General features: G+C 49.2%; 1 protein-coding gene and 1 long non-coding RNA gene across 2 annotated transcripts in view; both read left to right on the top strand.

The window, feature by feature from the left end:
- Positions 1-24,161, top strand: part of TUB (tubby bipartite transcription factor) — a 64,125-nt gene that overhangs the window by 17,569 nt on the left and 22,395 nt on the right. The window lies entirely within an intron of this gene.
- LOC105554020 lies at positions 4,209-13,525 on the top strand. The gene is made up of 4 exons (XR_001008259.1): positions 4,209-4,250; positions 6,242-6,400; positions 11,575-11,631; positions 11,762-13,525. It is a non-coding gene; the product is annotated as an uncharacterized LOC105554020 (long non-coding RNA).

Raw genomic sequence — 24,161 nt, 5'->3', positions numbered from 1 at the left:
TCTGCCACCGCCTCAGTCTAGCAAGGCATAGGAAAGGGGCACCACCTTGGAGTCCTGATAGCCCCTGTGGAGTTGGAAGCGGGAGCCCTGGCCTCCCTGCTCACCTTCCCACCAGCCCCTCCGCTCAGGGCCCTGTGCTTTCTGATCCCTCCCTGTGACCAGGGGAGCCTGGGCTCAGCGTTCACTGCAGCTTGGGCAAGGCCCTCAAGCCCCCAAGAGTCCTGCTCTCCTAGGGCGTGGGAGGAGCTTCCAGAAGCAGATGGGCGTCCTTGTTTGGGTTGGGGGTACTGGGGAAAGCAGGTAGGAGCTGGCTGCTGGAGCCGCCTGAGGCTGGGTCTGGAGAACACAGAGGTGTTTAGCCAGCAGTCTGGTCCTATCCCTTCTCAGCTCTCTGAAGTCCTCCCTGCACCTCAAGCCAGGGCCTGACTTCCAGGGAAGCAAGCTGTCACCGTGAGGAAGTGCACCCTAGCTTTCCCACCTCATGCTACCAGGATGCCCCTCACTGCTCCTTAATCTAGGGCATGGGCTCAGAGGGCTGGCTGGGGTCTCCTGTCCTGGAATGTGGGGCCATATGGGAATGCCTTGAGTGTGTGAGGACCATATGGGAATGCCTCTGCGTAGGGGTGGCGTGAGTGTGTGCTGTGAGGTGTGAGTTTGGAGAGAAGTATAGATAAATGATGGGCACATGTGTGTGGTGTGCATGCTCATGCTGGCAGGGATAGGCGGGGGAACGTCGGGAGTGTCAGTGGGTTGTGGCGAGCAGGGTGGGGCATCCATTTCTGTGTGAAATGCCTGGGGGTAGGGAAAAGGTATTTGGCGCAGAACATGTGAGTACAAAGTACACGAAGGAATTTCGGGTACATATGCGCATGGGAGCCTTTGTGGGGTATGGTTTGGGTATGTAGGTGGCTGTGTGTGAGGCAGAGCTGGAGGAAAATCTGTCTGTGGAGTGTCTGAGGTGATGAGTGGGAGGCAGCTGTCTATAGGTCAGCTTGTCTCTGGGTGGTATAGGGGGTGCCATGTTATTGTGTGTGATGCAGTTTGGGAGGGTGAGGGGTGTGCAGGCATGTCCCCAAAACAAGTGCATGGTGTGTCTCAGGTAAGGTGTGGGGGCAGTGATGGGAATGAACTACAGTATGTAGGCCAGGTGTGTGGGGAAAGGGCAAGCGGGCATTTCATTCTCTCCACACCTCACGAGTTAGGAGGCGCCATTTTCCCCCTCAAAGTTGAGGAAACTGAGGCCCATAGAGTGGAAACAAGCTGGCTGGGTCACATAGCAGGGACTGTTAGACTCTCAGGATCCCTCTGGCAGCTCGCAAGCTAGGCTCTAGAGGGCTGGGGAGGGGACTGGCCCTCTGAGTAATGGCAGTAATGGGGGGTCCCATTCAATTCTTTAGGGTGACTGTCCTGGAACTGGCCCAGAAACGGCTTATGAGAATCAATTGCACAGTAAAGGAAGATGTTTGTAAGCCCGTTGCTAAACATAGCTGTTATTAAGAATCAAACTGGCCAGGCACAGTGACTCGCGCCTGTAATCCCAATGTTCCTGGACCAAACTGAGGGTGGGCTGCTTATTCTCAAGGCCCAATAACGAGATGCAGATGAACTGGGAGAGAAGGGAATTTTTATTTCTATAACTGGTTACAGGGAGAAGGCCTGGAAATTATTGCCAGACCAACTCAAAATTACAAAGTTTTCCAGAGCTTATATACCTTCTAAACTATATGTCTGCGTGTAAGTGTGCATTCATCTAAAGACATAAGTGATTAACTTCTTTTAATCTATAACTAAGATTTGAGTCCTGAAGACCTTCCTCTGGAGCCTCAGTAAATGTACTTAATCTAAATGGGTCCAGGTGCCAGGGGTGATTACCCTTATCTTGTCCCCTGCTAAGTCACGGAGGTTTGGGGAGTTTCTTCAGGCCCCCAATAAAACTTGTTTAATCTTAAGCAGGTCCTTTAAGAATTCCTTCATTATTCTGTCATGCTTTAAGGCAAAACTCTCGCTGGGCTTTTGTTCCATTCCAGCCTTTGTGTAAGGGCACTGCTTCTGTCAGCTTTTAATATTGAACTTCACCACTCGGTCAGCACTGAAACAGCTGTTACGGAGGCCTGCGTTAGTGACACCTGGCCTGCCACACCAGCACTTTGGGAGGCCGAGGCAGGAGGATTGCTTGAGGTCAGGAGTTTGAGACCAGCCTGGGCAACATGCTGAGACCCCCATCTCTACAAAAAAATACAGAAGTTAGCCGGGCATGGTGGTACATGCCTATAGTCCCAGCTACTCAGGAGGCTGAGGTCAGAGGATCACTTGAGCCTAGGAGGTCAAGGCCACAGTGAGCTGAGATCATACCACTGCACTCCAGCCTGGGCTACAGAGCAAGACCCTCTCTTTCAAAAATTAAAAAAAAAAAAAAAGAAGCGATATAAATTTAACGTTAAATAAATTATGTTTACAAAGGTAATACACTGAAAACTCACCACCTCCTATTCATTTTACTGCCTTTCCCTGCACCTGTCTGTTGTATCTGTGGGGTGGAACTGCCACATGACTGTGCACTGCTGAGCATCTCCTCCCACCTCTGTGCTCAGTCACATCACAGATTGGCCACGGCGAGGGTGGCTAGACCAGGGAAGTCAACAGGTGCTGCACATTAAGACCAGATTTATTGTTTTGTTGATTGTCTAGACGTAAGAAAGTGATGGGAAAAATATTACTAATGCAGATTAAATTTTAAAGGGTATCATGTTTATAGCTGCTCCATGGTGAATAGCAGAAAACAAAGATTTTTCCAGTGTCCCCAAACTATTAACCTATTCAGCAAAGAAATCACTCAGACCACCAGTGAAGGAGTGAAGTTCTGACATGTCTTTGTTGTTTCACTTTCAACTTACTTGTTAGCATAAATGAAAATATCAAGCAACATTAAGTTGGAACTACAGTAATTTGTCATTGCAACCATAGGTTGGCTACAGATAAAGAGTCAGGCGAAACTCATTGAGCGGGTTGATTTCTGGGACAATCATCTGGCTATATGGAATTTACAATAAAGAATATTGGATATTTCATTAGTATTCGTAAATTATGTGGTATACATCCTTTGTGTCAGTAAAATTTAGAGTGAACTTATTGAGTCTATGCATGCAGACATTTTCTGGAGAGCTTGTTGTTAAATGTCACTGTTAACACCCCGTAGGCCCTCCATTACACTTAGTCCCAACATGTCTCCTTACTGTGCAGAGGGTGAGGTAGGGTGGGGTGGAGGGACAGGTGTAACTTGCAGAGACCCTGGGAGCAGTGTCTCAGATTTCCAGACAAGCTGTGGCTTATCACTAGATCAGCTTGACCTCCTCCTGACCAGGGGCACTGGGGCTTCTGTTCATTGATCCCTTCTCTGTACCAGGCTCAGGGATTTACAGGTCAGAGGAAGAAGACATGGTCACTGCCTATATGGAGCTCATAGCCCAGCAGAGGAGACATCCAGTCACAATTAGTCACACCCTGGAGAGTACAGGGGCCAAAAGGAAGGAATTGCCCAGCTGAGGCAGGAGGGAGACTGGGACAAGAGGAGCTGCTCAGTGGAACAGTGCCTCTCAACATTTAGTGTGCAGCATCCACAGATCTGCGTTAAAAATGCAGAGATTCTCTTTTGGCAGGTCCGGGCAGGGTGGTGCCCAGGAGTCGACAGTATGCTAGGGGATGGTGAAGCAGGTACCCAAGGGCACACTTGGAAAAGCCTTGATCTGAAGAGACAAGAGGGTGTGTGCTGAGGCAGGAGATGAGAAAGTTCTATGGGGAGATCTGCTGGGAGTTTAGAAGTGGCTGGAGCAAAGCCAGTCTGGAGGGGAGACAGCAGAGCAAGGCAGGAGAGGGGTCAGGGGGCAGGTCCTGCAGCCTCACAAGCCTCATGGAAGAGCTTGGTTTATATCCTTTGGAATGAGGAGCAGTGGAAAGAGCCTTGTCAGCAGACAAGTGACATGCTCAGGTTGGCCTTTAAAAGTGTAATGTTCCTGGAGCAGGCAGAACTGCAGTCCAGGAGACCAGAAGGAGGCTGGGGACATGTGAGGCCTCAATCTGGGCAGAGGCACTGGGGACAGGGGAGGGGACCGATAGGAGGGCTTCACAGGTAGAGCCGCAGGTAAGATGAAGAGGGTTAGGGTGGCGCCTGGGTTTCTGGGGTGATGACTGAGTGAATGGCAGGACTATGCACATGGCCAGAAAATCAGGAGGAAGAGCAGGTCTGGAGTAAAGTGAGTTGCTTTGAACCTGGAGAGTTAGAGGTGCCCCTGGAGGGGCCCAGAGGCATTTGGAGCTCAGGGGAGCCATCAGGAAGTAGATTTGGGAGCCCCGTGGACAGGTGGGAAAGCCAAGAAAGTGAAGAGGTCACCTGTGGAGAACACAGTCACAAGGGTCCAGATCTACTGCTGAAGGGCCAAGAACTCAGGCCTGTCTGGACCTTGTTTCTGGAAGGGGTGGTCCAGACACCAGGTTCCTCCATGCAGGAGAGCCAGAGTGGACAGGAGAAGGTTGGAGGAGCTCAGAACCATGGGTGGGGTTGCTGGCCACCTCTGGCTTAGGAGCTGGAGGCCACAGTGGTTAGGAGTCATGGGGCCTCAGTTCTAGCTCCAGCCCTGGCTCTGCTACCAACTTGCTGTGTGACCTTTGGCAGATCTCTACCCACTCTGGGCCTCAGCTTCTTCATCTGAAAATAAGAAAGCTGGGACCATACCACTGATTTTCAAATGACATTTGGAGCCCCAGGGTCACCCAGAGCATCTCCAGGAAGCAGGAGTTGAGGGTGATAGGGAGGGAGAGGCTGAGAGTGTGGAACTCTAGTCCCATCCTGTCCCCAGCTTCATCCAGAGCCACTTGCGTTTATGTTTTCTGTTAGCCTCTTCATGACAGGATGTTTTCCAACTGAAAACTACTGGGCCAGAAGATCCCTTATACTGTTGTACGTATTTGGGGTCTGTGAATCCTTGCCAACATAGAAGCTGATGGAGTCTGAGGAATAACACACGCTGAGAAAACCAAGCATCATCATTACAGACACTATGTGAACTCCCTGCCTGCCACCCACACAGCACAGTCACGGTTATGTCCACGCTTACGTAGGCCTGGGCTCTGCCTAGCTGTGCATGATTTCAGCAGTGGATGCAGCTCAGTTTGCCCCCACCTGATGGCTGGCTCATCCCCAGCCCCAGCCATCAGGGTGCCCCAGGGTGGGGCCTGTGTGGCCCTGGCCCTTCTCCGCTGCCCCAGTGCTGTGAAGCCACAGGTCAGCCTTCTCGTTCCTTGATGCTCTCTGTCATTGTCTCTACAAATGCAGAGAGTCTCTGAACAGGACACAACACATTTCGTCCTTCCTTGGGCCTGGCATCAGCAACGATGCCACCTGTGTGGGAGAGGACTCAGCAGGTAGTGTCCTAGCTTCCCTCCAGCCCCACAGAGCTTCCCTCAAACCTCAGTGACAGCTGGGCACGCTCAGTAAACTGAGGCAAGCCTGGGCCTAGACCAGTGTGTGGGGGCGTGTGCTGTGGGGAGGGAGGATGAGACAGCTGGCCTCAGGATGGGGGCGGAAACACCCTGTGGTGCCTCTACAGGGAAAACCAGGGCCCTTCAAGCGTGTGTGACCTCAGATCCCAGAGAAGTCAATGCCTGGCTCCCCTCCCTGTCCCTCAGAACAGAGCCTAGGAGTTGGGGAGGGGCAGCTTTGCTCACCCCTTGCCCTGGGATCCTGGGGTGCAAGAGTAGGATGAGGACAGTCAGCTCAAAGGGGACAGAGATCTTGCTAGTTTGCTCTGTGCCTCTTTAGCCCACACGCATGTCCCTGCGTACACTGGCCCCTCCCATCACCTGGAAGTTGTCCTTCCCCCTGCCGCTGCCCCTACCCCTAAGAGATCCAGATCCCCAAATAAGGCCGCATTGGGCCCCCGGATCCCAGCCTTGGAGACAGTGCTTTTGGGGAACTCCAGGGACTCCCAGCTCCCTTGCTACTTCAGGAACAGTTTGGAGGGGGTGACCCTTCCAAAAGTGACCCCCCCATCACCACCTCAGCATCCCAGATAGGGCTCAGAAAGTTGCTCCAAAACTGCTGGGAAGAGACCCCACCTCTGGAGTTCCTTCCTGCTCCTCCTCCTCTGTTCTCGGTTCCCCAGGACTACGGAGGCTTCAGCCCGTTCTCACTTGGCAGGGTGGTTGGTGGGGCAGGGTGACGACTCTCGGTGTTTCCTGACAACAGGCTGGGGGACTCAAGCGCCAATGTGAAGCTGAAGAGTGTCCTGGAGACGGGGGGCGGTGAGACGGAGTCTGCCCAGGCCACGCCAGTGGCCGGGGTGTGGTCCTGGGCCTGGGGAGGGTCGCTGTTTGAGAGGAGGACGCAGCTTTATAAAATGACTCCGTAAGTATGGCCTGGGCAGGTGGGGCCGCAGGCCCCCACTGCCACACCTGGGACCGCGGGCATGGACCAAGAGCTCCTGCAGCAGGAGACCCTGCCACAGGACGTGGGGAACCCAGAAAGCTTGGGAGGTTGCAGTCCCGGGGAGACACACATGCGTTGGCTGAGGCGGAGGCTGGCTCTTGGCCTCTAGAGAGCTAGGGAGCCAGGCATTGTCAGGGGCCTATGGAGGGCTCTCCCAGATGCTCTAGGCTACTGGGCAGGGCCTTCCTCTGAAGGGTGTGTGTGTGTGTGTGTGTGTGTGTGTGTGTGTACGTACACATGAGGGGTTGCAGTTTCTACCGTGGCTGCTGGCTCATAATAAAAGCCTTTTGAACCCAGGACCCCAAGAAGGCAGGCTCACAACCTTCTTTCTTAGGCATCAAAGACTCTAGAACAGTGGTTTGCATCATGAGAAGCCCTAGGAATATTTTTAACACGCACATTCCCAGGCTTTGCCCACAGGGACTCTAGGGCAGGGCCCAGGAATCTTTATTTTAGAAAGCTCCCTGGGTGATTCTGACAGGCTGCAGCTGGGGGAGGAAACCACTGCTCTTGGGGCACACCTACCCCAGGCCAGGAAGCCCAGGCCCTGCCTACAGGGCCACCTTAGACACTCAGACATTGTCTCTGGAAGGTGTTCAGGTCATCTGCACTCTCATGGGAAGAGGGGGCCGCCATGCTCTTCAGTAACCTCTTCCTGAGGCACAGGAGAAAGCATGGAGCACAGAGTGGGCCCCAGAGGAAGGAAGGCTCAGGAAGGGGTGTGACGGAGCATCAGGGCCAGGGACTGCCCCATCACAGTGTCTGGGCCTGCTGAGGCCCTCACAGCTCTCTCAGGGCCCAGCACCTCCGGTCCACAGCAGCCCCTGTCCAGCCACGTGGGTGAGCCCAGGTCCTCCTGCATGGACACGAGGAAAGAGAGATGAGATGTCAGAAAGGACTCCCGGGAGATGAGCGTACACAAGGACAGTTACGAAATCTCCTCCACAGAGTTCCTTGTTAGCATTTTAAATGTCTTCTTAAAAAAGAATTCAGTTAATTCAAAATGACCTTTAGAAAAAGAAAGTAAAATAAATGACCTTTAAAACCCTCATAACTGACATGAAGTTTACTGACTTAACTGAATTAACGTGAAGACAGTGCCAAGTAGCCGACTGCACGTTTGCTTCCATGGTTGAAGCTGGAGTCAGAGGCCATCTGATTCGGTTTTTTCCCATCTTGCCGGCCCAAGGATGCACATTCATTTTGCCTGAGACTGCACATGTCCACACCTCCTGGCTGTGAAGCATCCCGGAGTGTTCACTCGACCCAATTTGCTTAGTCAATCCCCAAGTGCTGAACCTTTGGGCTCCTTCCAATTTCTTGCTATTATAAATATCATGGCTATGAATATCTCCGTACAAATTACTTTCTTAGTATTTTACTGGGAAGCATTCCCCAAGTGGAACTACTAGGTTAAAGGGCATGAACAATTTTATAGTTCTTGTCACATATTACTAGATGGTTCTCCAGAAATATTGAGCCCATTTACTGTGACACCAGTTATCTATAGCTGTCCCCACAGCCCTGCAGTATAAAGGTTCATCATTTTAATTTATTTTTAGCTATTTTATTTACTTTCTTTTTTCTCATTTTGCGATTTTGGTCAGGAGTGGTGCGGCAAGTTGTTGTAATGCCGTTGTTTCAATGATCGGTGACATTGGACATTCTCTGAAGGACTTTGAGAACCTGATGGGCGTCATTTGTCCTGCAGGGATATGGCAGGATTGGTCCTGATTCTAAGAGCTGGATCAGGACTGGAAAAATGGATAGCTCTGAGTTTTCAGACTTACTCAGTTCTCAGTCTCCCAGCAATAGGTCAGCATGTACATCAGGGCCATAGTTTCCAACGCTCTGAGGTTGAATGAATATGGTTTTAAGCATCACTTGCCCCAGGGAGAAGACTGAGATGAAGGGAAGAAGGAGAACCCATGGCCCCATGCTTGTCCCCACCTTGATGGACTGTGCCTGAGCTCCACTGGACAGGCTGCACAGCCTCTTACCCCAGATGTAGCCTTCTGGGTTCACAGATTACCATATTATGCTTATGACTGTGGCCATGGGGATAAACCAGATTTGGGGCTTGTAGTATACCTGCCTGTTGATCCTAATGACCATCCAGGAGCTGTACCAAGAGTTTACCCAGTGCCTGTAAAACCAGGACTCATGGTGGCTAGAGAGGGCTGACTGGCTAAGATCAGTAACATTTGTTGAGGTCTGGGCCCTCGTGTCTTGGCTGAGGTCTAAGCATGCGGAGTTGTGGAAAAGAAGGGTGTTAGGGAATATTGACCTAAGTGGGGTCAAAAATTGTGGCCTGTAGATAATGACACGGGGCTCCTCAGTGATACCAGGAACTCAAGGCAGAGACAGTGAGAGTCAGGGGCATGAAACCCAGTGATGGAAACTAGGTGCCATGGCTGTTGCAGGTAGGGCCACAGGGCCTCCTGGGATCTCAGAGCAGACAGGCCAGATGAGGGAGGAGAGTAAGTCAGGGCAGACATGGCTGGTGGGGCAGGAGGAACTAGCATAGGGTTTGAAGTTAGCAATTTAAATCATAGTGTCAGAGGACTCCACAAACTTGGGAACAAATAGACAGTTATGGATACTCAGGATATTGTTGGTAGGAGCAGAAGAGTGATTTGTGCAACCAAAAGAGGTCTTGGAATCCCAGGGTCCTCTCCATGTTGAAGCAGGATTCTAGGGGATGAGAGGACACAGGGCCAATGTATAATATAGGTAACAAGGCCCAGCCTCTTGGAGGAGAATTGGTGGAAGCTGCCAGGGGATCATCATTCCAGACCACACCTGGACTTGGGAAGGGCCCCTCTCTGCAGAGGCCAAGCCAGGATCGTGGCCATCAGGCTAAGGGGGAAGTGTGTACGTTGCTGGGGTAGCAGGTGTCTTGGGCCCACTAAGGTCCTCCAGGCTTTGGGAAGGAAGCAGACTCCCTTTCCCTCTCATTCCTGGCCTGCTCCTCATGGGACCAGGGCTTTGGTGGTGCTGGGGCAGGTGGTAATGGACAGAGGAGACATGGCATGTGCCCCAGGTTCCACAATGGGAGTGAGACAGAGTTAAGATGTGATTTCATGTGGTAGAAGTGTGAGTCTTAGATTCAGGTAGACCTATACCTTACTGTGTGACCTCAGTTCTCTCTGTGCCTCACTTTCTTTTCTCTAAAATGGGGATAGTCATACCTTCCTTATAGAGTGGTTAAGAAGATTGAATGAGAAAATAATACATGACAGCACTCAGCAAGAATAGTTGTTAACAAATGTCAGTTTCCTTCCATTTGCCTCTTCTAGTACCTAGAGCAGAGTTGAGTGTATCTGTGGGCCCAAATAGGCCTCCACTGTAGACGGAGTGAAGGGTGAAGGAAGGGACAGAAGAGCAGCTCTGCTTCAGGGTTTATCTGACCCAAGGGTAATGATGAATTTGGTGAAGTGGAGGGGTTAAAGCCTGGCAAGTTTCTGAGCCTCGGTTTCCTTATCTGAAAAGTAAGTTGTGTGTGGCCTTGTGACAATGCATGGGAAGCCCCTAGCACTACTCCTGCACATAGTAGGAGGTCCACACATAAATGATGGTGTGGATTCTGTGGTTGCAGACCCTCCTCTTGCCCTCAGAGTCATATCGCTGTGAAGGGTTTCTCTCTGTGAGCTCAGAGTCCAGTCTGGGGTTGGTCAGACATGAAACGGGTTGTGCATGGTGGTCAGTGCTTGGGCAGTGGCTAATCATGTCACCCCAGAGTTGGCCAAGGAGGAAGGAGCCCAGAGGGAGGCTGCCCTGAGGGCCCCTGAGGCCATAGGGGCTCCAAGGGTACTGCCAGGGGAAGAATGGGCACTCTGCAGTTCTCTCCTCTATCCCCAGGGTGTTTGGAGAGTGTCCAGAACCAACAGGTCTGCTCAGATGCTGGACATGAAGTTCCGTTTGGCACACAGCATGACAGCCTTTTCCCCTGCAGGAGCATTGCCAGAGGCAGGAAGCATGGAGGTGAAGGGAATTGGAGGGGCCTGGCATGAGTCAGGAATGAGCGAGGATGGGGGCAAAAGCAACTCCGTGCAGTCCAGAGGGAGCTGGCCCCTGTACAGCTCTGCGGCCTATGCCCTGACCCTGATCCCAATCCCAGGCAGTTACTGTGAACAGGGTACTGAGTGATGAACCTCGTTCTCTGGAGGCAGCAGGGCTGTGCAGAGGGTCCAGACAGCCTGGAGAGAGATAGGCCGAAGGTGCCCCAGACTTCCCAGGGCAGCCAGCCTGCTTGGGGCAGTACCGCTCAGGAGCTAGAGGAGTCCAGGGTTCTGAATCCCAATCTGTCGCCTGCGAGCTGAAGACCTGGGGCAAGCCTAGCCTGTCTGACTCCTCATGCCCTCTTCGGAGCGCACATCTAGAAAAAGTATAATAACTGCGGGTGTTTGAGGACTTCAGCACTGGTTATGAAAGCAGGTTGAAGAGGTGTGACAAGACCTGCACAAACTCAGCCTGCCAGGTGTGCAGCCCCTGTACTTTGCAAATGACCTCTAGTCCTTGTCACCCTGGGACAACCCTGGATCTTTCTGGACCTGCCTGAATCCTCTGGACAACCTTTGCAGCCTAATACCTTCCCCCAATGCACACACATTCACACACACAACCATCACCGTGTACAGATGGAGCTCCTTCCTCTCAGTAAGTTTCTGACCTCCATCCTGCCTCTCCCGCTCCAGGCAGCTCCACTCCTAGCTCCTGATCTGCTCCCATTCTTCCACTGTCTGGCCTCACCAAATACTGGTCTGTGAAATGGCCTCACTCCGTAAGTCTGACACCAACGAGGTCCGGCTTCTCCGGCTTCTCCAGCTCTTCTGGCTCCCCACCTCCTCCAGCAAGATTTAAAAACAGTCCCTCTTTACTGAGCATGTGAGAGCCGGCACAGGGCGTTGTTGCTCCATTTCCTTTCTTGCTAAGTCAGGGTCTAGGAGAGCATCCACAGGGAGTCCTGCAGCCCCGGGTTTGGCCCCTAGCTCTGCTCCTCACGAGCTGTGTGAATTCAGCTGGTTGTTTTACCTTTTGAGACCTGCTTCCTGATCTATAAACTGGAAATAATAATAGTACCTTCTCTCTAGACTGTCGTAAAGATGAAATGGGACTCTATATGCTTTTAGCATGGTGCCTGGCACAGGGTAAGCGTTTAATAAATGTTAGCTACTGTTACTATTTTGTGCCTAAGAAAATACTTACAGTAAATGACAGGAAAAATTCTCCTCATGTATTCACTCAACAAATATTTATTGAACTCCTGTTTTCTTGCAGGCACTGTACTAGGCACTAGGGATACAGCAGGGAGCAAAACAGTGAAAACTCCTGTTCTCAAGGAGCTTCTATGCTGGATTCCACAGCTACACACTCAAGTCTTTGCTGTCAGCCCTCTTCTCCCTTAGTCTGCACCTTCCCCTGAGCCTCTGCCTCAGTCTCCTCCTGGGCTCAGGACTCCCTGAATTTCCCTCTCCTCACGTGTCTTCTCCCGAAGCTCCAGATGCACTTTTCCAGTCACTTGCGATGGGTTGGCCTGCAGACACTCAAACCTGGCACATCTGAACAGTAACTCACAATGCCCAACCCCTTCTCAAACCTGCTATTCCCACTGGGTTCTCTGAGGAGTCACTGTCCAGACCCCTCTTCCTCCAACATGCAGCTCTTCTATCATCATCGCCCCCACCACGAATAGCACTTAGTGCAGGCACCATGCTAAAAGCTTTTATTAAATCATGGAATCCCTTGACGTCCCTAAAAAGCGTTCCACTTGTTTGCAGATAAGAAAACTGAGATGGAAATGGTTAAACAGCCTCAGGTTACACAGTTAGGCAGAGCCCAGACGAAGAGCCCAGGCTGTCTGGCCTCAGTTGTGCTTTTCCTGCCGCTGTGCTGTCCTGCCTCGGGTCCCATGGGCTTGCCTCAGCTGTACCACTCACCCCAGGCCCCTCCTTGGCGCATCCAGCTCTGCCCTGGGCTATTGAAGAACCTGCTCACTGGTATCTCTGCTTCCCTCTGGCTTCGCCACAGACCCTGCTGCCAAGGCTGCCTATGATCCCCTCCCTCATAGTCAGGATCACTTCCCCAACGCCACCACACCCCTGCACCCCTGCGATTTCCCATTGTTTACAGGCAGCCTGGCCCTGTTCCAGACCAACTTCCCCAGTCCCATATAACGTCTCCAAGACCCTTCTTCCCTACTCATTCCCCACGTGTTACAGCCAGGCAGGCCATCCACCCCAATGCTTTCCTAACTCCCGTGGCTCCCTCACCCCATCTACCTTTACTGAGCTCTGTATCCTTTAATACCCAGCCTCAAAGGCTGTCTCTGCTGCAAAGCCCTGCCTGGTCCCCTGCCAGGCTCCTCTGGCTCTCTCTGCTCTGCCCGCACGGGTCTTCGCCTCTGGCTGGGTTGACTTCATACCGCCTGGGATTATTGTTTGTTGTCTGTGTCCATCTGTGTCCTCCAGTAACCCATGATCTTCACAGGCCAGTGCCCTGTGTTAGTCATCTCTGGATCCCCGTGGCTGATGGGGCTGGGTGCAGTGAGAGCCTCGAGTACTGAAATGAACAGACCCAGCCTACGAGGTCATTCTGCGATTTGGGGCAGGAAAGATCTGAGTTTCTTTCTGCACTTCCATCGAGTCCTGCTGTAGAAACCACAAATGGGGAATGATCGTTGAATCCCAGAAGGCTGAGCAGGAAGGGCTGCTGCAGGTCATTTGTGTTAATTCTTTATCTTTGAAATGTTGGAGTGAGGCCCAGAAATGAGAAAGACATAGCCCAGGATCACTCCGCAGGGAGGAGTTGTGGTTAGAATTCAGACCCCTGGCTTCTAGCCCAGTGTCCTTTCTGCTCTGCTGAACTATTCCATCTTTTCTTTGCTTTTTCTTTACACAAATCACCTCCTACAATAACAACAATTGCTTATGCTGAAAATCAGCCCAGTCTCATACTTCTGCAACCTCTCTTTGTCCCCTTCCAGATAACCACAGGACACTTTATTTTACACTTTTGTCATAATGATTTTATACTCTCATTTTTAAGTTTAGTATTATTTGGGGGGGTTGGGTAATTAACCCTAAATTCTTGTAGAGAAATTAAGTGCTTAGAGTATATTTCTGGGTTGCTTATTTTCTTCCATTGAAGTTTCACATGAGATTCCTGTCCATCATCACATTGCTTCAGTTGTTGCCACTGTCTATTTTCATATTCTAATGGGATTGGTGCTCCTCTCATTAGCCATTATCAGAATTGTCTTTACTTTTCTTACCTGTTTTGTTTTTGTTTTTTGCTTTTTTTTCCTTCCAGATAATCTATACCTGGGTTATCCAGAGGAATTAGGGGCAGACGAGTAGCTTATCTCAGTCTGCCTTAATCCTGGGCATCCACACAGGTCAGCTGAATTGGGCACTCTTAATTCATGGCTCTGAAAATGGAAAAAAATGGCCATTGATTGAGAGAAATAGGCAAAAAAGAGAGTAGTGGTGGCACCAACACCCTGACTATCCCAAACTCTCACTGTTGCCCACCAATCTGCCATCCTGGGATGTGGGGCAGGATGCCCGCACTGTGTGGGCATGCTGTCACGGGATGGTGGAGCTGGCGTTGCTGATCGACACTAGCCAGCAAGTCAACATGGCCACACTGGCTTTCTTATCACAGAACCCACGTTCACAAACCATCTTGGGGCTCACCCTCCTTTCCTTAAATCATCACCACAGGGAAGCATAAAAAAATCTCTGTACATTATCAAGTTTCAGAATCCCCTTGGAATTTTGCTTCGAACTAAATGAAATCTCATTTAGGAAGAATGTCTTTAAAATAGTCTTCCTATCATACAGAAATACATTAGGAATCTCCATTTCTTCAAGTTCTTTTTATAAATTTCAATTGCATTTTATAATTTTCTTTATATGAATCACAAATCAGTCTCACTGGTATTATTTTAAAACTTTTCATATGTAGTCTTGTACCACTGTAAATGAGATCTTTTTCATTTTCATTTTGCAAATGATAATTTTTTTATAGAAATGTTCTTGGCTATTTTTCCATCTTATTTGGCAACTTTACTGAACTTTCTGATTCTGGGGGTTTTCTTGTTGATTCCCTTACATTTTCTCAGGCCCCGTACAGTAGATCACTTGTAATAATATAAACCATGAGTCCTCCTTTCTAACATAGTAGACTAATGCCTGTTCATCAATGCCCCCCTCAGGAATTTTAAAGAAATACAAGTAGTTGGGGCCTCCTTGGTCCCCACTGAACCATGACTTCAGTCTCAGCCTTAGGGCTTTGGCCTTCGGGTGCAGGGATGGGAGGTGGATTCCAGACCTAAAAGTCTGCAAAGGTAGAGAAAACCTGGCTTCTCTAAAAGCGTACCAGTATAGCTGCAGACCAGAAACTTGACTACTTTGTAGGAACTTTTAAAAATTTTGGTCTGTGAGCAAGGGAAGCGAGTGAAGGATTTGAAGCAGCAGGTGCAAGGAGAGATTTGCATTATGAAAAAATCACTCACTGCCATGTGAGAACAGACTGCAGGGGGGCTGGAGGGAAAGGGGGTGCAGATCATTATGTAACCACAGCTAACTCTTACTGCCTGTTTTAAATGGTTTACATATATTAACTATTAAGTCCCCAGGACGGCCCAAGGCATACATGTGGTTCATGGCAGAGCACGTTTGAATTGTTCCTAAGCACTCATCGCCTCGACTCTTTTTCACAGAGAGGGTGGGAGGGACTTCAGACCCACTTACGGAGTGCATCCCGAGCTGCCATCTGTCTTCTGGGTGTGTGACTGGGTGAGGGATGGGTCTGTGCTCATCACGCATTTTTCATAGGGGTAAGTCTAGCCTGAGTGTTCTCTATGCTGCTGTCCCAGGGAAGTGGGAGTGGGAGGTGAGAAATGTGTATCCTTTTAATGTAAATTTTCAGATGGGGCCCTTGATAATGGAGCTCCAGTGATGTTGGATGCCTTAGACCTTATCTAATTCAACTCCCTCATCTTATACACTGATACACTGAGGCCAAGAAAATTGGGAAGGCATTTCTCTATGGTCATATAGGAGGCTGGGGACTTAGGCCTAAACTCAGGATTCCTGACATCTAAGACACTAATGGTGTTTTTACATCAAGTGAGAACATGGGCCTACAACATCAGCAAATATCTGGTCACCTGTAAGGAGCAAGGAGAGTTTTATAAGAGATTTGTGTCCTTCACCAAACTGCTTCAGTTGTCTCTCAGAGCCAGCAGGATGGGGTGGGACACAGTTCAGAATAGGCAGGCTGAGCTGCAGATACGGGGAGCCACAGTACGACAAAGAGAACTGGGGTGTGTTCGGTGCAGGGACCAGGTAGCTGGGGCAGAGCAGAGGATGACCTGAGCTAGAGGAACACACAGTGGCCTGAGACCCCTCCCACTGGGGGAAGGGAGACCTCTGAAGTTCATCTGAGGGCCAACCCGACTTGCCTGTCTCCAGGGAGACCCCAGAAATCCTCAGAAATGCAAGGGCTGCGACAGGGCCACCTGGCATGAGATGTCCAGCTCAGAATCCCAGGGCCTCGTTCTGCTAAGCTGAGCCCCCATCCTCAGAGCTCCCGCCCATGCCTTCCTCAGGGTGGAGGTACAGGAAGGAGCCACTCTGCAGCAGCGGAGAGGATGGTGACAGCTCAGCAGACACAGAGACATGGAGAGCAGGTGGGCTGTGATTGGACCAGGGGTCGGGAGAGAGACACAGCGAAGCAAAGGATGCAGAGGTGGAAGGAGGCGGAGGTGGGTACTGCCCCGCAGCCCCACCACCCCTGGGCATGATCTCACCTGAGGAAGGCTAGAAGGAGTCTTCGCGCATCACCTCCTCCAGCCAGAGCTCAGCTTGGAGATGTGGAGGGGAAGGGACCCTCTTCCTTCCTTCCCTTCCTCCCTCCTAGAGCCCAGGCAGGGCAGCAGTGGTGGGACCACCTGTTCTCACCCTCATCTGTGGTGGGCGGCGGAGGCCCCATGGCACAGGCCTGGCGAGGCTGAGTAAATCCTTGCTGCTGTGACCACCCACAGTGCTTCTGCTTCCTTCTGTATAATAGCTCCTCGGGGAGCTGCCAGCAATCAATGAGACAATACAAGTGAGCACTTAGCACAGTGCTGGCCCTGTGTGAGGGCTCAGTGAGTGGGAGCTCTAAGTACTAAATGTTGTCCCATCTCCGTGGTACTTTGGACTTCTAGCACAGCATTCACAGACACACGTTCCTTCTCAGTTCAGCCTCACACACTATGTGCGGTAGGCAAGGCATATGTTGTCTCTAATTAACAGATGAGGAAACTGAGGCGAGCCTGGGGAGAGTGGTCTCTGGTCACCCAGTGAGTTAGCAGCACAGAGAGGACAAGCATTCAGCTCCCCTAAGTCTTATGTGTTTTCACGGCTGTGTTTCTTATATAAAATACAAGAATGCTAACACAAAAAACAGTAAAGCAAGAATTCTCACCTTATTTCAGAGTTGAGCAAACTATAATCATCTTCTTTTGTCTCCTAACAGCCCTGCTGTAAAGAGTCAAAATATCAGAGAATGTTTAGTGCTGAAAGGAGACTTAGAGATAATCCCACTCTCTTTCATGAAGCACAGAGAGGGGACATCCTCATTTGAGGTCACACAGTATATTAGCAACTTAGCCAGGATTGGAACCTGGCACTGGCGTTCTTTCCTCTATAGCTGCTGCCTCCATAAGGTCTTGGAACTTTTATTCCCACTTCAGAGTCTGGAAAACTCCAGTCCCATAGCACTACCTTTTAGGACTCTGCTTCCTCAGTGGTGGCTCTAGAGTCTGATATTTAAGAATCAGCAGCAGCAAAAGGGAAGGGCCATGGAGCAAAATGATGGTGTGTTGGGAGTAATAAACTTTTCAAATAGTTTAAATTGCATTTCAGGGACTGATTCCTCTTGCTGGAGAGATTGGTTTGTGAATTCAGAATAGGATTGTTTAATATGCATTTCACATTTTAAATAATCATGGTTTTCTTAGAGCAGGGAGAAAAACAGGTCAAAAACACAAACTCATAGGCTTTTCTGAAAGGTTACAAAATAAAATGTTCTTTGCTGGAGGATATAAAGGAAATGGCTCTCTGTTTGACAAAGGAGAGGGCTCTGCTAGATAAATCCTGCATTTTTGAATAAATGAAAGCTCTCTTTGTCTCTTCCTGATCAGCTTAATTCCTTGTTGCCTATCTGCAAATCCAATAATGCTGGTGAAACAAACCCCTCCTGGAGGCTGAGCACAGGGGCCTGAGCACTCAGCCTCAGAACCACTCTTTCTATTTATAATCTCAGCCTCTGCTCCCCAGAGAGCTGGGCTTAGATGCCCCGTGGGCAAGTGGGCAAGAAGACTTGCTGGGAACAGAAGCTTCCCCGGATCAGGGACACTGTCCTCCAGCCCTGGGTCTCCCTGCCTAGGAAGCACTCAGCAAATGCCTCAGAATAGGTAAAGAACAGATATTACAGTTCAGCATCCTTCCTGCACTTCCTCTGCTCCCTTCCAAGATAAATAACCAGGCTAAGAATTGCAGGTGTTTCTTGCAGCCACTTGGCTTTCATCTTAGTGACACACCATATGACACTAGGCGACTAAGGATATGTCAACTTGTAAGGCATTACTATATATATAATTTTTTTAACCTAATCTATTTTGCACCAATAGTGTGTGTTTATTGTCTGTCTTCTCCAACATTGGGGGTGAGGATGTTGTCTGTGCTGTTCAGGGGTCACTAGGAGGTCTTAGGGGTCAAAGCTGGAGCTAAGAGGAGGTCCAAACACCTGGAAGAAGTGGCCGTCTGGAATGGAGGATGTGGCCCCTAGGGCGGCAAAGCTGAGACAATGGACTGTGTCCCTCACTCTAGGCAACTTTGTATGAGACCATATATGTGTCGGCTGGTGGGGCTTTTTTATAGAGCATTATACTTGCCTAAAATATTGTATCCCCATCCCATAAGTCCATTACTTTGTCATTAAAAAATTCTCTATAAGGCTGGGTGCGATGGCTGACACCTGTAATCCTAGTGCTGTGGGAAGCTGAGGCAGAAGGGTTGTTTGACCGAGGAGTCCAAGACCAGCCTGGGAGACACAGCAATACTCAATCTCTACAAAACATTTTTTAAAATTAGCCAGGTGTGGTGGTTCACACCTGTAGTCCCAGCTACTCCGGAGGCTGAGGCAGGAGGATCACTTGAGCCCAGGGGTACAAGGCTACAGTGAGCTACAATAGCGCCAGTTATACTCCAGTCTGGGTGCAGAGTGAGACCTCATCTCTTTCTTTTTTTTTTCTTTTTTTTTTCGACAGAGTCTCGCTCTGTCATCCAGACTGGAGTGCAGTGGGGCAATCTTGGCTCACTACAACCTCTACCTCCTGGTTTCAAGTGATTCTCCTGCCTCAGCCTCCCAAGTAGCTGGGATTACAGATGCCCACCACCACGCCCAGCTAATTTTTGTAAGTTTAGTAGAGACACGGTTTGCCATGTTGCCCAGGCTGCTCTTAAATTCCTGGCCTCATGTGATCCACCCACCTCAGCCTCCCAAAGTGCTGAGATTACAGGCGGAAGCCACCGTGCGAGGCCGACCCTGTCTCTTAAAAACAAAAATTCCCCATAAAGGATGCTTAGTGATCCATCCTGTGAACATTGAATTATTTACTTAACGGAGTCCTAATTAATAGACATTTTGTTTATCTTCCCCCAACCAATTTCCCCTGTTAGCAATAAAATTTCCATCAGTATCTTTGTATATAAACTGTTGACTTCATTTTCAATCTCCTTTGACTAGTTTTCTAGAACAGGAATTAATGAGTCAAAGGGCTAAGGCGCCCATCATCTGGTTTTCTCTGGAGGAAGGTAGTTCTCTGGACTCTACAACGCTCATCTGCCTGAATCTGAATTTGAACTCTATTACTTCTTATCAGTGTGACTTTCAGCAGATTATATATAACCTTTTTGTTGCTTCATCTGTAAAGTGGGGATTATAATAGTACCTACATTGTAGTGTTGCTCTGAGGATTAAATGGGAGAAGTCATGTGTAATTGTTAAGTTGAATAGGCATAGGCATGACTCATGAGATGTAATCATAAAGCAAACTTTATTTTTGTTCCCCACAGTCTCTTTAAATTTATTCTGTAGGGCTCTTTTCCCTTCTAAAATTATATTAAATTTAGGGTAAGTCCCATGACTTTTCTGGCCAGTTTCAGGTAACCAGAGGTTGTCTTGTCAGTAATTAATGCATCCTGTCTGTTGTAATAAAAAAAAAATCTTGAAACATCAGAGTTACACCATCTCTTTCCCAGCACAGTCTGCTGTAGGCCAGCTGCCTGAGGGGAGCTTGGACATGACAGTCCTGACCCTTTCCAGGGTCTAAGGTGGAGTGGGAGGGAGGTAGGAGACAAGATGGGCGGGAAAGGTCTTCAATGACTGTACTCTGATGAGTTGGTGTCCTGTTGTTCTCTGGGCCCTCTCTCCCACTGGGGTGTTTTTGCAGATTGGTGGAGACCACCCCATCGCTGGAGTCTCATCCTGCGCCTCCCTTGATCAGGGTGATACTTTCTCCCCATAGCTGATCCTATGGTTTCTTTCTCAGGCTCTGGGAAACCCGGTCTCCCTCGGTGTCACTTCCTCCCTTGGAGGAGCCCTCTTGGCCTGGATCTAAGACAGTCACATCTGGCTCTCTTGCTGGGTCCCACCTCTGTCCACAAGAGACACTCACGTGTGCTTTGCCCTGCAAACCAGGGAGCACAGGCTGATCCCGAAGCAGCAGCACTCTTGCTGCTCTTTGGATTTGTCCACTGTGGCACCAAGACCATTGTGGCCACATATCAACTGACTTAGGGGTTTCCTCAAGGCCCCACTCTGTGGCTTTGAGGTGAAGATGATAGCACCCTGCACCCCTCCCATGTATTAGGGATCATTTGACCCCAAAGGCTCTCTCTGAAATTCATTCTAAACCTCCAACAACCCTTTTTTCAACCTCTCTCCCGTTTTGTATATATTAGCGATGGGTGTCAGCTAACGGCATGGATCCAGGTTTTCGCCACCTCTTTTCCAAGAGGTGTATCCCACTTCACTTTGGAATGTGGTATGTGTTCATTTGGACCCCCAAGTGGAGCCTAGACTGGAAGCATCCCATCTCATCCTCCCATTGCCATATTTGTCTTTATGAAACACACAGAGGAGCACCTGGCATAGAGCATGCACTCAGCAAATGATAGCTGTGTATGATCCAGGCTCACAGGCTCTCTAGTTACATTTACCTCATAACCATTCGATCTGGTTTTATTCCTATTACTTTGTTTTATGCCCTATGCGTTCTATGTTTCCTATAGATTATGCTTTTGTGTATTTGTGTGTGTGGAAATGATTTGCTATTATTTTCAGCAGTGATTTGGAAAATAGACATTGCTTTTAATTTTACTAGTGGTTGACCTACATTTTTTTTCAGACATTGTAAGCCTGTTTATCTCAATCATCAGCAGTAGTGCAATGGTCTTTGTGCATTCTGCAGTTATTTAAATGGGAATTACAGAGGGCTTTATCTGGCCACCCATACTTATGCTACCATCTTGCCATGATGTCTACCCACAGCTTCAAAATGGCTGTGGGTAGGGCTGTTTTACCCTGTGTTAGGGCTGGCTCATCTTTGTCCTGGACTTTACTCATAGCTGTCTAGCAGTTTTCCATACCACTAGCCTTGTCTCCCTCAATCCTCCATTCTGCTCCCAATTATTTCTTTCTAAAGGTTAAATCTGGGCAGATTATTCTTGGCTTAAAACCCTCTAGTGGTCCCCCATTGGGAACCACATCCTTAGAATAGAGTCTATAGGATTTTTCCAAACTATAGGATAATTGTAAACACCCTAGCTTGATGTTCAGGGTGACATATGATCTGGCCCTGCCTTAACTTTCTAGGCCCATTTCCTGCCACACCGAACCATTCACCTAATGGTTGAATGCTGCCATGCTGGTTTGCACCTTGGTTTTCGAGTGCATTGGGCATGTACTCTCTTGTCTCCATATCTTTGCTCATGTCATCCTCTCTGTCTGTAAGGCCCTTTGGTAAAAGACCCTAGCACAGTGTCCGCTCAATTGTAGAATCTCAGTAACTGTTAAGTTTCCCCCTTCCTTTGTTATCAGCTTATCAAAATCCTATTCATCTTTCAGGGCCCAGCACAACCATCATCCTTTTCTACTCTTGGGAAGGCTCATCCTAACCTGACCTCCCCTCTTCTAGGGACTTTCATTGACTGCCTCTTTTCTGTGTCCCCTCACCCTCAGCACGTTGTATACCTGTGTTGTAACACCAACACCTTAATGTGGGGTACAGTTATTATTTCTTCCTATCTCCTTTGCCAGACCGAAAGCTCCCTGAGAGCAGCCATGCACCTGACCCCCACTAAGGCCACTGCAGCCCTGCATCAGCCTTCGAGGGGCTAGTTGATGTTTGATTGATTTGAATTGGCTTCCTCAGACTGCAAGGTCACAATGCCAAGCCACCAGGCAGGACTCAATCTGAATGGATATAATTTATCATTCATATCCCTTTGCTTCCAAAATTGACTAGAGATGGCCCACATTCAATAAAAAGTCACATTAAGTATAGCACATATAAGACTCCACATAGGTGGCTAAGTGCCAAAATGCTAACCTTCTTCCCTGGGTGAGCTGATCCTGCTGAGACGGGGCGGGTGGGGGAGGGGGGTGGTGGCCCTGGGGTCCTCAAGCTAAGGTGGCAGATGCGAGGGTCTCTGTTGGGCCACTTCACTCCCCATGCATTCCTTCACTCCCCCTCACAAACATTTCATCACCACGTTTGAAAATGCCTAAAATGCAAACAGGATGATTTAAATTCATAGCAAATATCTTACCCTTGCAGGATTTGGGCAGGTAGTGAGGGAGGCATGTTGGGATTGCTGTGTGGTGGTGTTTCAGTCGAGATAACCTTGCTCCTGGGGCTACATTTGAAAAGCTTATGCCCTTCTTCAAGGGTCACTGTTATAGTGCAGTTGTAAAAATATAACTTTAACCGTGGCCTAGTATAATATTCATTATGTGACTTTCTGGAGTAGCTTTTGGATAGAAGCCAAGGGCATAAACTTAAAATGTCAACCACAGAAGCCATTTGAGTGGAAAAACCCATCATGCATTCTGAGTTGAATGTTAACACTCATGCACTCCATAGAACTCGAAGAAGCACACACATCATTCCCTTGCACGCGTACCATCCAACAAATGTTCTTGTGCAGTGCTGTTCAGACTGCAGAGCCATCTCTCACACACATACACACACTTCTGCATACACTGAAACAGTCCCACTGCCCCCAACTTCCCATGCACACACATTCATGCATACACTGGCACACAGTCCCACTGGCTTTCACACAACCTATGTGCATACACACATGCACACACATACATACTCATATTCATGTATACACTGGCACTCAGTCCCACTGGCTCCCCCATATCCCATGCACACACATGCAAATGCACACACATACACACTCACACATACTGTGTGCAATGGCACTCAGCTCCCTCACATGTACACACACTCACACTCATGCATACACTGGCGCTTAGTCCCACAGTTCCCCCACATCCCATGTACATATGTAACTTCTGCAGAAAGACACTTGGAAAGCCATCTTATTTCTGCACCTCACTCTGCCTCCAGATTTTGCTCCCTTAGGACAGAGCCTAAACTGTCTATTTAATAGATTCAATTACTCCAGGCTCCTGAGACCTTCCAACTTAATTCTGATTGCTTTAAGGTGTCAGGTAATTTGGGAATAAAGGGAGGAAAACAGCTTCAAATTCTTGAAGGGAAAGTCTTTTAGACTCTAGTTGTCTCTGACATGGTAGCTACTAATTGCAACTCAGGAAGAGGTGGCCTGGAGGGCGGGGCCTCCAGGGGTCAAAGCTTCTGATCTCGAGGCAAGGTTCTGTCCTGAAGAACAGAGGCCTCTGGGCAATGCTTTGCTGCTCCATTGCGGTCTCCAGGGTAGGGACCAATCTCTGCTGCCCTTCCTGGGAGGCCAACAAAGTCCAGGCCAAGCGTCCCAGCAGGCAACAAAACAACCCTGCTTTCTGCATTCTGCACCCCACTCCCAGGTGTTTTATTTTGTCTGCTGTCTGTCCCCAGTGACAGTGATAGCTCTTGGAAGTTGATAAATGATAAATAATCAAAGGTCACAGTGTTCAGACAGCATCAATGTTGTGCCAGACAGAGATGGGTCTGACTTGTCCTGGCTCCAGAAGCCTGGAGAGAGAGGCTGTGTGTGTGTGTGTGTGTGTGTGTGCGCGCGCGCACGCGCGCATGCATGTGTGTAGGTGTGTGTGTGCATGTGTGTAGGGGTATGTGTGTGTGTACACTGCATGAACTGTGATAGGCCGAAAGGAAATTGAGGGTAAGTGCTGTAGACCTAGACCTTTTGTGTGTGAATGCTAGCTTCATCATTGACCAGCTGTGTGACTTTGGGCAAGATCCTTGCCTTCTCTGTAACTCAGTTCCTTTGCTGTAAAATGGGTATGATAATGGTGCCTACCTTCTAGGGTGGCTGTGAGGATTAAACGAATTATAATATGTGTGTAGCACCTAACACAGCTCCTGACGCCCAGCAAATCCAAATATAGTGGTTACTGTGTTTTATTTTTTTAT

The sequence above is a fragment of the Mandrillus leucophaeus genome, unplaced genomic scaffold, assembly GCF_000951045.1.
Source record: "Mandrillus leucophaeus isolate KB7577 unplaced genomic scaffold, Mleu.le_1.0 Scaffold622, whole genome shotgun sequence".
Lineage (NCBI taxonomy): Eukaryota > Metazoa > Chordata > Mammalia > Primates > Cercopithecidae > Mandrillus > Mandrillus leucophaeus.
The sequence above is the reverse complement of the archived record's forward strand: the minus strand, read 5'-3'. Positions and strand labels throughout refer to the sequence as shown.